Source organism: Tyto alba, unplaced genomic scaffold (assembly GCF_018691265.1).
Source record: "Tyto alba isolate M040663 unplaced genomic scaffold, T.alba_DEE_v4.0 Super-Scaffold_13, whole genome shotgun sequence".
Lineage (NCBI taxonomy): Eukaryota > Metazoa > Chordata > Aves > Strigiformes > Tytonidae > Tyto > Tyto alba.
In genome coordinates this window covers 29813260-29824173 of record NW_024881275.1, presented here as the reverse complement: position 1 = coordinate 29824173, position 10914 = coordinate 29813260, and positions in this window count along the sequence as shown.

Genomic DNA, 10914 nt, shown 5'->3' with positions numbered 1-10914 from the left:
AGTCCAGCTACATGTTGCGCTGCATGCTCTTGATTAATATGCAATTTCACAGTGCAAGCAAAAAAGAACCTGTAATAAGATGCTCAGTAAGCAAGAAAGTTCATGTGTCTGTTACATGAGATGCATTCCTGCATAAATGAAGCTCACACGGTTAAAATTCTTCAGTGTCATGGGACGTGGAGGGAATGGCTCTTCCCAAGTCACTGTTTTCTCTATCAAGCTTTGGAGGAAGAGTTTGTGTTCGTAAATAGCTTAATGTGATGTCTTCTGCTGCTATGGATTTAACATCCTACAAGTTAACTGCAGCATTTCATTCTGAAATTCAATGGTGTGCTCACGTCTGTGGAATTAGCTGCTGCTGGAAGATACTGTGTTCTTCTGCACAGACCTAGGTGCTGCAAGGGAAAAATGGTAACAGAAGCACAAATTGGGCCCAAAGGTTGCATATGAAGTCTGTTCTGGAGTGTCCTGAAGGAGGCACATTGACATCACAAGGCAGCTAGCTAGTGCTGTAATTTGTTTCTAGGACCAAAATTACTTTTTTTTCCCCACAACTTTGTTTTTCCTCATGCAACTGTCTTTTCATCTTGTGAAATACAAATTGCTGTGAAAACTTTCAGGCAATAAATTGCTTTTTGCCTAAGTCTAGCGGTTAAGTTTTGATTTAAAAAAAAAAAAGCAGAAGTCATGTAGCTAGAATGAATTACAGCTAGAGTAAGATGATACGATGTCTTATTAGTTATGCAAACCTACTTACTCCTCTTACTTTATTCCATTGTGTGTGTCACTTCAGGGTCTTGGATAAACTTAAGACTCTTTCCAAGGACAGGTGCATTCAGGTTTGTAACAATAAGAAAAACATTTTTTTAAGAAGATCATCACACTGAAAGTTGTCAAGCTCATGGTGTCACCTAACTGCACATTGAAGGATATTCTGTCGTGTGCTTCTGGTTGAATTATGTGTGCATGTTCCTATTGAAAATCATCTGTGTTCCAGTTAGAAGGGGATAAAAATTGTTCTGATTTATTTGAGGCTTTTTCAGACTAAATCAGTAAATTTTCTGTCTGCACCATCAAAAATCAAGTGCTTACTACCTGTTTTCTAGAAGAGAAAATGGGACATTTCTTGAACTGTCTTTAGTATAGTTCTTAGTTCATGTGGATAATCTTCAAGTTGTTATGCTGTTGTACTAAGACAAAACCCACCTTACTGAATTTAGCTCTGACATGTCCCATCCCCTGAAATGTAATTTTCTTGAAACAGTTAAGGTCACATTAAATGTTTAAACTTAGTGGCCCATTTTCTAATACGCTCTCCAGATTAGAACCCTCTCTGCCCCCTGAATCATAATTTCTGAAGACAGCATTGTGTTCCTTGTGTTTTTGTTTTATATCAAGGACCAAAGATTGCTGAAAGTAAGGTAACCTGACCTTGTGATCATTTCCGTCATGTGCTACAAAGTCAGGTGTTTGAGCATGCAGCATACATGACTGAATTAAAACTTTGTTTTCAGCTGTTGCCACCTTCTAATGAAGCCACTGAAACAGAACACAGAGCAGAGTGAGAAGTAATGGGCCATCAATCTGCTGCTTCTTGAGATGTAAACTGAGGTTCCAAAAAATGTTTCAGGACAATGTTAGTCATACTGTACTTTCATCCTATAAGGAGACAGAAACAAGCAGAAATGGTTTTGAAGAACTTGAAACGGGATTCTTCAAAAGAAATCAATTTGATACAAAATCAGTATTCTTATTATCTACACGATGAAAAGGCAGCAGCTGAGGTTTTTTAAAGCTACACAATAAAAAGCAGAGAGGCTAAAAATAAGAAGTACAAAAGCAGTTCAGAAAAATGTAACTATGTCACAAATTCTGGGGCAGAATTTAGACAGGTGGTAGGACCTGCCTGTGGCAGGGAAAAAACTACCCAGTACCCATTTACCTGATGCCTGCTGTTTCCTGGCTGATAACTGATGCAGATGATGTGTCCAGTCTGCAGCCTCTCCCAGAAAGCTGCCTCTCTAGCGGCCTTCCTTTGGACTCTGTAGAACGGGTCTGTAGCACATCACGGAACTCTGCTGGAAGAGATGTATCTGTGAGACAACCTTCAACTGACCTATGAGCAATGTCGCTGGAAAAATCAGTGTGGTCCGGCCAATGTTCACCTTCTCAGTTACAGAAGCAGGGATAATTTCCTGTGGTTGTGAGCAACTCCTGAGGTCAGAGGCTGAAGGAGCCTGTTGCAGGGATAACTAATTTAGATGGGTTTTTTAGTGCATGTAGAACAGCACAGATCTTGGCAGGGTAACAGCTGTACCACGTGCATTAAGTTTATGCAGCCAGGAAAGGGTCCATAACTTGCCCTGTTCCTTTGAGACAGCTGTCACTGAAATTCTGAATCACACATCAGAGGATCTGTGTCTGTTCTCCACCACCACTTGGGAGCTTTTTCTTATAGAGGTGGATTATTTGGAATATGTGCTATTTCTTAGCAAGAAAATCCAGATTTCTTCTTTCTCTTCTCTCCAAAGACTGACTCGCAACCTAAAGGACTTTAGCGAAATTTAACATAAAACAGGCATGAAGACAGAAGTACCACAGGCAAATTGGAGATTTAAAAGCTTATTATATTTCTAATTTGAAGGTCTGAAGCCAGTCTCTGGAAACCAGTGAAGATACATGGGAAATGGAGGACCTCTGTCTTTAAGCACAAAACAAGCCTATTTTTGTTTTCTTGATATGTGTTGCTTAATATACTAGATTTTTGCTCACAGCTTTACTGCAGTCATGCCTTAAATTGACTTCATGTCTATCAGGATATACTGAAATTAATCCTTAACCCTCTTCAGAGATGTTCAATGTAAAATTAGAATTAAATCCTCAAAATCACATTCAGTTTTAATGTGTCTTTCCTGTTCAGCATACTTCTATAACACAAGTAGTTCCAGAGTGTTCATAATTTACTGCAGCCTTTTTTAGTTGAAGGTTTTAGTTTTAATCTCCTCATATAATTTCCCTAATGTAGGTAAAGTTATGGCACATTTCACATAATCTGAAATTCATCAGAGTAGTATATTTCCTTCTCAGTCTATCAATTTTTACTTCTCTACAAAAGCTAAAATGCTTTTCCCTAAGATTTCTCTTAAAGCTCTTTTGCTAGAAAATCCCATGGAGATCTGGCATCCTACTGCCTAGCTGCGAGTTTAAAACCAAAGAGGAACAAAGAACGTGTCTGGACTACATGCAGTTTAAGCAAGAGCGGTAAACATTTTGTTAAGAAGTCTTGCGAGAGGCAAGTAGCAGGCATTGTACTTAAGAGAAACTTACATAGGTTGATTAAATGCCTGAGCTAGCTTTTACTTTGGTTTTAACAACTCCATCTAATCAGAGAAGGTGGCCGATTCAGTTATAATGCTGTACTTCTCTAAAAAATAGTTTGCACATGGAGTTACAGCAGTGGAAAGTCATGGAGTAATCAAATTGCTTCCAAATATCATTCTGCTGAAAGATTATAGAGTGCTCTCTAGTCAGACAAGAATAATTCAAAAGCGTGAACCACTGCAGAGGCTGAACCGTTGCAAATAGTTTCTCATCAGTGGGAAGATCTCTGAAGATGAACAGTTTACATCTGCTTCTAACTAGTGATGAAAATGCTTGAATTACTTCAGTAGGTGTGACAAGGTTGTTCAAGTTAAATGAGTTTGAAATGAAAATCCATTATTACACAGGAAAAAATAAGATGAAAGGATCAGGTGATGCTTATATTTAACAAGGAGTCATTTCCATTCAGTTTTACTCATACACCAGACACAGCTTCTGCAGTTTTCTTACCACTTAAAGATTCAAGTTTTACTCCTATTATTTTAGGCAAACTCCAGTTTAGTGTTACATTGCCATTTTAAGGGCTGTTAGCTCTTAATTAGCTGAGCTCTGGCTTTGCAATTTCCCTAGAGTCACCAGTTGCCTGCAGCGCACGTACTGTTGTTTTTTGCATTTCAGTCTAATACTTAAAAAGTTCAAACGAAATTTTATATTTTTGTGCTAGTCTTAGTTTTCCGTTTTTTCAAACTGGAAGACCAACTGAAGTGCACTGTAGCCTTCTTACCTCAGAGACTGGGTTTCCTTCAACAGTATATTGAAAGTTAAAGGAAAAAATTAAATACTAAACCTACCACATGGACTTTATAAATCTAAATTTTTTGTTGACCTGTGGGCTAGTGAATGCACGTGTCTTCTCATATGCGAAAAGCTAGAAGTTAGTTCAGTATCGCATCTCTTTGCATACACAGTAGCAAGATGAGGTATTCAAGTACCTGCACACCAATGTAATAGCATTATTTTTTGTATAAAATGCTACAGGCAGCCTTCGATTACTGTTACCTGACTATAATTAAAGCATGCGCATACCTATGGCTTGATTTGGGCCTTTCTTAAATTATCATTTGTCAAAACTTGGTTTCTGGTTTCCAGGAAGCATTTGCTTTAGCATTAATTTGGAAGGGAGAACTTCAGTCCCACATGAAACAAGCCAAAAATATTTTTTGCATGTTTGGTGTTTTTACATACATGTAACTTAATGCTCTGAGATGTGAGTTGAAAAAATCTGCTTAACACTTTGTGTATTAAGACACACATTCTGCTTTTTACAAAGTAATTAGGAGCCACTAAGCATCAATTGATTCTAAAGTACTTCCCACTTGTGTTAAAAGGTAATTTGACCCAGACTCTGGTATGTTAACGAATTACTGATTTTTGCTCCTATATATCAGAGCTTTATTACTTAATCATTTTGATTTTATTTTAAATTAAGTTATGTAGACTAGTGGTTTCCTGCATACTGTACTCTGAAAATTGATCACACCCATGGCTGGGTGCACCCAAATGCATCCCTTTCATTACCTTATCAAGCGGACTTTGCTAACGAGCTAAGTGGTTCTCCTATTTGGGTTCAAAGAGCAAAGCGGAATTTTTATGCTTTCCATATCAGAAATACAAAGTGCAGACCTCATTACATCCTCTATGCAATTCTGTTTTCTGTGTCAACCAGGTCCTAATCATTATTCTGTACAAACACTGTGTGCACAAGGTGACTACACAGACAAAACTTTACAAAATGCAGCTGTACTTGCAGTCAAACTGAAACTGAAGAACTGTGCCCAGTCTCTCGATTTCTGGTTAACAGATGCAGCATAAGATAGCACAAAAGTATTACTTGCTTACTATAAACCAAGTGAATTTCTTGAGTTGAATTTTTCATAACTCTTCTGTAAAAATTAGAGTTATATTTATGTACTAGAAAACAAAGCCTGACTTGTAGAAGAACATTATGATTGGTTCTGATAAAAACACATGGAAAAATGTCCTGTATTGAGCAGTTTATTAAACATAATCATCTCAGTTTGCATGAATGCTTAACCTGTGACTGTGGTAAAACTTGCTGATTTTGTTAAAAAAATCGTAGTACTTTACAAAAATTTGTTAACCAATCCTTCAGTAGTTTACTTTCATTTCACTAGAGAGGAAAATACTTCTTTTGCCTAGTTGAGTAGTATTCCTGTGAACTAAACTTGTAGTGGATGCAGAGCAGGATGTCTAAGTGTACTGACAATCATCAGACTTCAGCTCAAAACAGCAGTCTAGACATGATCTGAAGTCAATCGTACTGTTTCTACTACTCTTCTGAAACAGCTATTTCCAACTGTTTTGCAGTGAGGAACACTTTTGAAATAGGCTATCATGGATTTACATCCAGAAACTGGGATAAGGCCAGTCGGGGCGTGTGAGGGATCATCTGAAGGAAAGTTACCAGAATCAGCATAAAATATAAATTTTTTAAGAGAAAGGATACGTGGATGTACATGCAGATAACTCTGGTTTCAGGATGGTTTCCCTGTTTAAGTATTAATGTGTAAAATTCTCATCCATGCAGTATATTTGCACCAGTTTTTAGCTGATGGACTTAATCTCCAGATTCATTCATGATTCCTTCTTTATTTTTTCTTAAAGCATGTAGTGTTACATATAAATAGCTTTATGTTAAGCCTGGGGGATGAAGAAGGAAAGAGAACTGAGAGGGAAGAGCTAACACTTGCTTAGGTTTGTGCTTAGTCATTTCCTGTTCCCCTACACTTCAAGATATGTTGTGTTTTTTCTGCTAATTTAATTTCCTAACCCTCTACCAATTACTTGGAAAGATTGCTTAATTCTCACTTTTAAAGGCAGAACAGATATGACTTGTAGGCAAGACAAGTTACAGCATCCTCAGTTACCTTAATTTTACTGGCTGTTGCAAATGGAACCATGTGACATAGTCCTGCTGCAGCAGACAGTTACCGTGTTCAATTCAGCACTAGAGTGGATAGATAAAGATTGTAATAGGACTAAGTAAAAAGGAGGGTTTGGCAGATTTTTTTTTTTAAGCATCAAAAATCTGATAAAGGTAGACCATATAGGTTCTACACACACTCTTCTGCTTACACACCATCAGGACCGTGCACACAGACATCCCATGGTGTAATACACGGCTGTGCTCCACCACAAGTCTAGAAAAAACATTCCTATCCGCTGTACTTCTCTTAAGGTCGTGTCAGTATTTGTATTCTTATCCAGAAGCCTTTCAAGAAGGAGAATTTGCATTGTTCTAAGGAACCATATTTACGTTGGCCATCTTAAAGTAAGCACAGCACAAGATGTAGGAAAACCAGGGGAGTTAATAAAGAACGAATGATAATATGAATATTATAATTTGTTACTATATATCACAACTAAATATTTTCCTGTTCCTTAATATGAAAGGCTATTAACATTGTTAGGGAGGGGTATTTAAAGCTGGAACATAACCCTGAGCACTAGAAAATTCCAGGCAGACAGAAGAAAACTAATGATGTGTCGATACACAGGAAGCAAAAGCAGCACAGCTGCAGTAAGCCTGCAGATATTTGATGTGATGGAATTTACCAGTAAAAGCTAGCAGTGTAAAACCAATGGAGCGTTAGCCTGAGTGTCTCATCAAATCTTATGGTCCTATTTGTGAAGAGTACCAGTTTTTGGAAACAACATATCTGTTTTCATATAATATAGAAGTTAATGCTATATTACATACTCATTCAAATACAGTAATAATGCAAGATAATTCTACTATCTATCTCACATCTCAGAAAAAGGTCTGTTTTGGCAAAGATCTGTGAAATGCTGAAAACTATGTAACATACCAAAATTTGCAATCGCCATTGACCAGATCTGTGAATGTAATAACAAACTTAAGGAACAGTAAAAAATGATGCAACTTATTATTTGTGAGGGTCTATTAAAATTAAGTGTTTTTTAAGAAATCCTGATGCAAAATTATGCACCTAGAAAGGAGGAATGAAGAGAATACCATTACAGAATAGGGAATTTTGATTTTGCTCAGGCTGTCATCTCTCCCTAAAATCAATTTCCTCCTCTGAGGGAGAATTTGTAAAATATTCTCTGCCCTTTCCCCTGTTTTTACCAATCTTTGCCTTATTCAAATGGATGGGTCAGTCATCCCAGATACCTTTCAGCACAGAGCAACCAAGGGTGGCAAATTTGTTGTGGGTTTGGGGCTTTGGTTTTTTTGCTTCGTTTTTTCTTGGTGCAAGTGTGAATGAGATTCTACTCTGTTTTCACTAAATTATATATTGATAGAATATATAATGGAAAAAATAGTAATATCACTTCAAAATCAGACACTTTATACAGTGCTTCACAAATACTAGAGAACCTGTTGCAACCCAAGCAATCAGATTTTGTGATAGAATTTGGCTTATCTGCTATAAGGGAAATCAGAAGTGAAATGAGAAAAGGGTTGGTGTCTTTGGTGGTGTCGTGGTTTGAGCCTTGTCGGCAGCCAACCACCACGCAGCCACTCTCTCTCCCTTCTCTTCCGGCAATAAGAAGGGACAGAGAGCCAGGCTTGGGGTTTGAGATAGGACTGGGATGGGGAAAAAATCACCCTTTATGGTCACGAGCAAAAGGCAGACTCGTTAGGGGAAGGAAAAAAAAGAACATACATTTATTACAGACACCAACAACACATAACAGAGTAGGACAGTGAGAAGCATTGCCACATCTTGAGAACACCTTCCCCCCACCCCTCCCTTCTTCCCGGGCTCAGCTCTGCTCCCAATATCTCTACCTCCTCTCCCAGTGGCGCAGGGGCAGGGAATGGGGGGTGCAGTCAGTGCTGCTGCTTTTTCCATCTTCGGTGGGGGGAGCTTCTGGAACTTCTTCCCCCTGCTCCATCGTGGTCCCCCTCTCACAGGAGACAGTCCTCCACAAACTTTCTCTGACTTGAATTCCTCCCACGGGCCGCAGCGTTCCCCACACTGCTCCGTCATGGGTCACTAACTTTCTCCAACTGGATTCCCTCCCACAGCTGCAGCCCTTCCCGAGCTGCTCCGGCGTGGGACACCCCCACATGCTGCAATCCTCCCAGCACTGAATTACAGCAGCAGGGCTACTTTTTCCCACAAGACCCCGGCCTTCTTTGGGCACAGCACCTTGATTATACCAAGCAGAAGCCACAGGCCATAAATCAGTGTCTGCTCCACCGTAGATCTTCATGGGTGGCAGAGGGGACCGCCTTGCCGTCTCACCACAGGATACAGGGGGGTCTCTGCTCCGGCACACCTCCCCCCTCCTTTCTTCATCCATTCCTCCACTGACCTTGGTGTTCACGCAGCTGCAGCAACTCCTCCACACAAGTCCCACTGCCCGTCACCACGTCCCTTCTTAAATACGTTATCGCAGAGGTGCAGCCGATTGGCTCAATTTCCCAAACAGAAGTGGAGCTGACTTGGACCTTGGGGAGCTTCGAGAAGCTTCTCACAGGAGGCTGTCCCTATAGCCCCCTCCCCTGCCACCAAAAAAACTCCACCACTCACTCAACCCAAGACAGGTGGGAAAAAAAAAAAAAAAAAAACAAACCCAAACCGAAAAAATACAACAACAAAACAAAGACTGAAAACACCCCAAAACTTTATATAAGCTAATTCCTCATGTGTAAGGCTGCAAGACCAAGTATCTCAGTCATAGTTGATAAGTGGCATTCTTATACCTGATTGTATTTTACCAGTTCAATGGAACCTTTTCATACTAATGTAAAAATAAATCCTCATGGATGAACCTCTGCTGGTTCCAATGACCATTTTACTATGAGATGATGTTTTTCTCTGGTGATGTATTACTGTTCTTATAGGTCCACTTTTCTGCTAATTCTTAGCAGGGTATGTTTTTCTGCTTTCTTCTAGATTAATACAGCTTGCAGCCCTACCCTGGTGTCTATTGACACTGTAGTAATTTTTTTAAAGCTAAAACTGGTTCCAAGCTAAGAATGTTCTTCAAAGCATAAAAGGCAATTTAAGTAGGCTATAGGGGTTTTCTTTGTCTTTTTTATTTTTTCTTGATCACCTTTTTTCTCTGTAAAAATATGAAAACTTCTACCTTTTTAGGAAAATTCAGACCAACTTTTCCATTTCCTTACCAGATACTCTAGGGACGTCATTCTGAAGCAAGCTAGCACATGACTGGAGGTTAATAGTTGAGATAGTTTTTTATGTCTCATCATGTAAAAACTTCTAAATGACTCAAGCAACACTTCCAGTGACCCTCTAGAGTAATATCATCAACCAGGCATGCTGCCTGTTTTGGATGAGAGCAGCAGATCCCTGAAGCAATTGGATTTGAGCACAGATGCACCCAACAGCTCTTTTGTGAAACTCAGCAACACAAAATGGTATTTTCTATCATTGAATAAGTGTTTGGGACACACATCCTTGGGACTTTAGATGACACCCTCTGAAGTGACCTGAATGTCATAGAATCTTGAGCCAAATTTTCCTATTCCATTTTGGGATGACAACTATAGCTACCCCACAGAGTTTAACATGTCTCAGTGACTTCCAGTATCAACTTTAGCTTTGTGTGTTGCTCCACTTTGTGGTTCAGCTGTCCTGCAACTTTTCAGAAAGCAGATGCTAAGCAACATCAGTAATATGATGAGTAATACCAGCCCTTCCTGACTTATCAAAATTGTCGAGTAAGATATTTGAGTAAATTTCAGAGATCAGTTGCATCCTTCTTTAAGTCTGCTACATTGTGTACATGTTTTGATCTGGTGGACATTTCCTCTCTGAGTTTGATACATGGAATATAGTCAATGGTATCTTCCAATCTTTTCTTTCAACAATACCTTTAACAACTACATGAAAGACTTTTTTCTATTTATCTGACAGGTCAATATCACAACTCAGTGACCTGACTTGCCTGCCACTATAAATGTTACTTACCATTTTGTAAGAGGTGACAGTAACCATGCTACCTTGTCCCATGTGTTGCCAAACTCATTTCTCCTCTGAGTCACCTAATTCATCTCATTACCTGTGGTGAAGTAAGAAATTTCTGCAGGCTTTTCTCTCCTTTTTATGACCAATCCATGATAGTGGAAGAATCTAAAATTCAGTACCCTTGATTTTTTAGTCACAGCTAATGTGTCATGAAGCTATTGTGTATATACAAGTGGAGGAAATCTCAGTGCAGTCGGGAGGATTTAGAAAATGCTAATAAAAAGTAAAGCATCTATTTATTCATGTGCTGGGGTCCACCTGCAAATACTTCCGCAGCATTCCTCTGAGGGACTAATTCATTTGCTACACTAGTCTGTATGTCTGAGCATGATAAAGGGTCATTTGTATGGCCTCAGTTTATTAAAATTTGATAACACTCCTATAACATAGGTACTTGGAAATGTGTTTCTGATCTGCTACTCTCTCTTTTGGGATATAAATTGTACTAGAGAGTTCAAGCAGTTCTTCTGTGATTCTTTTGATAGTGGTACTGTGTCCAGAATTGCCCCCAGAAAGTAGGTCAGGTGTCAGAGATACTTACTGTATG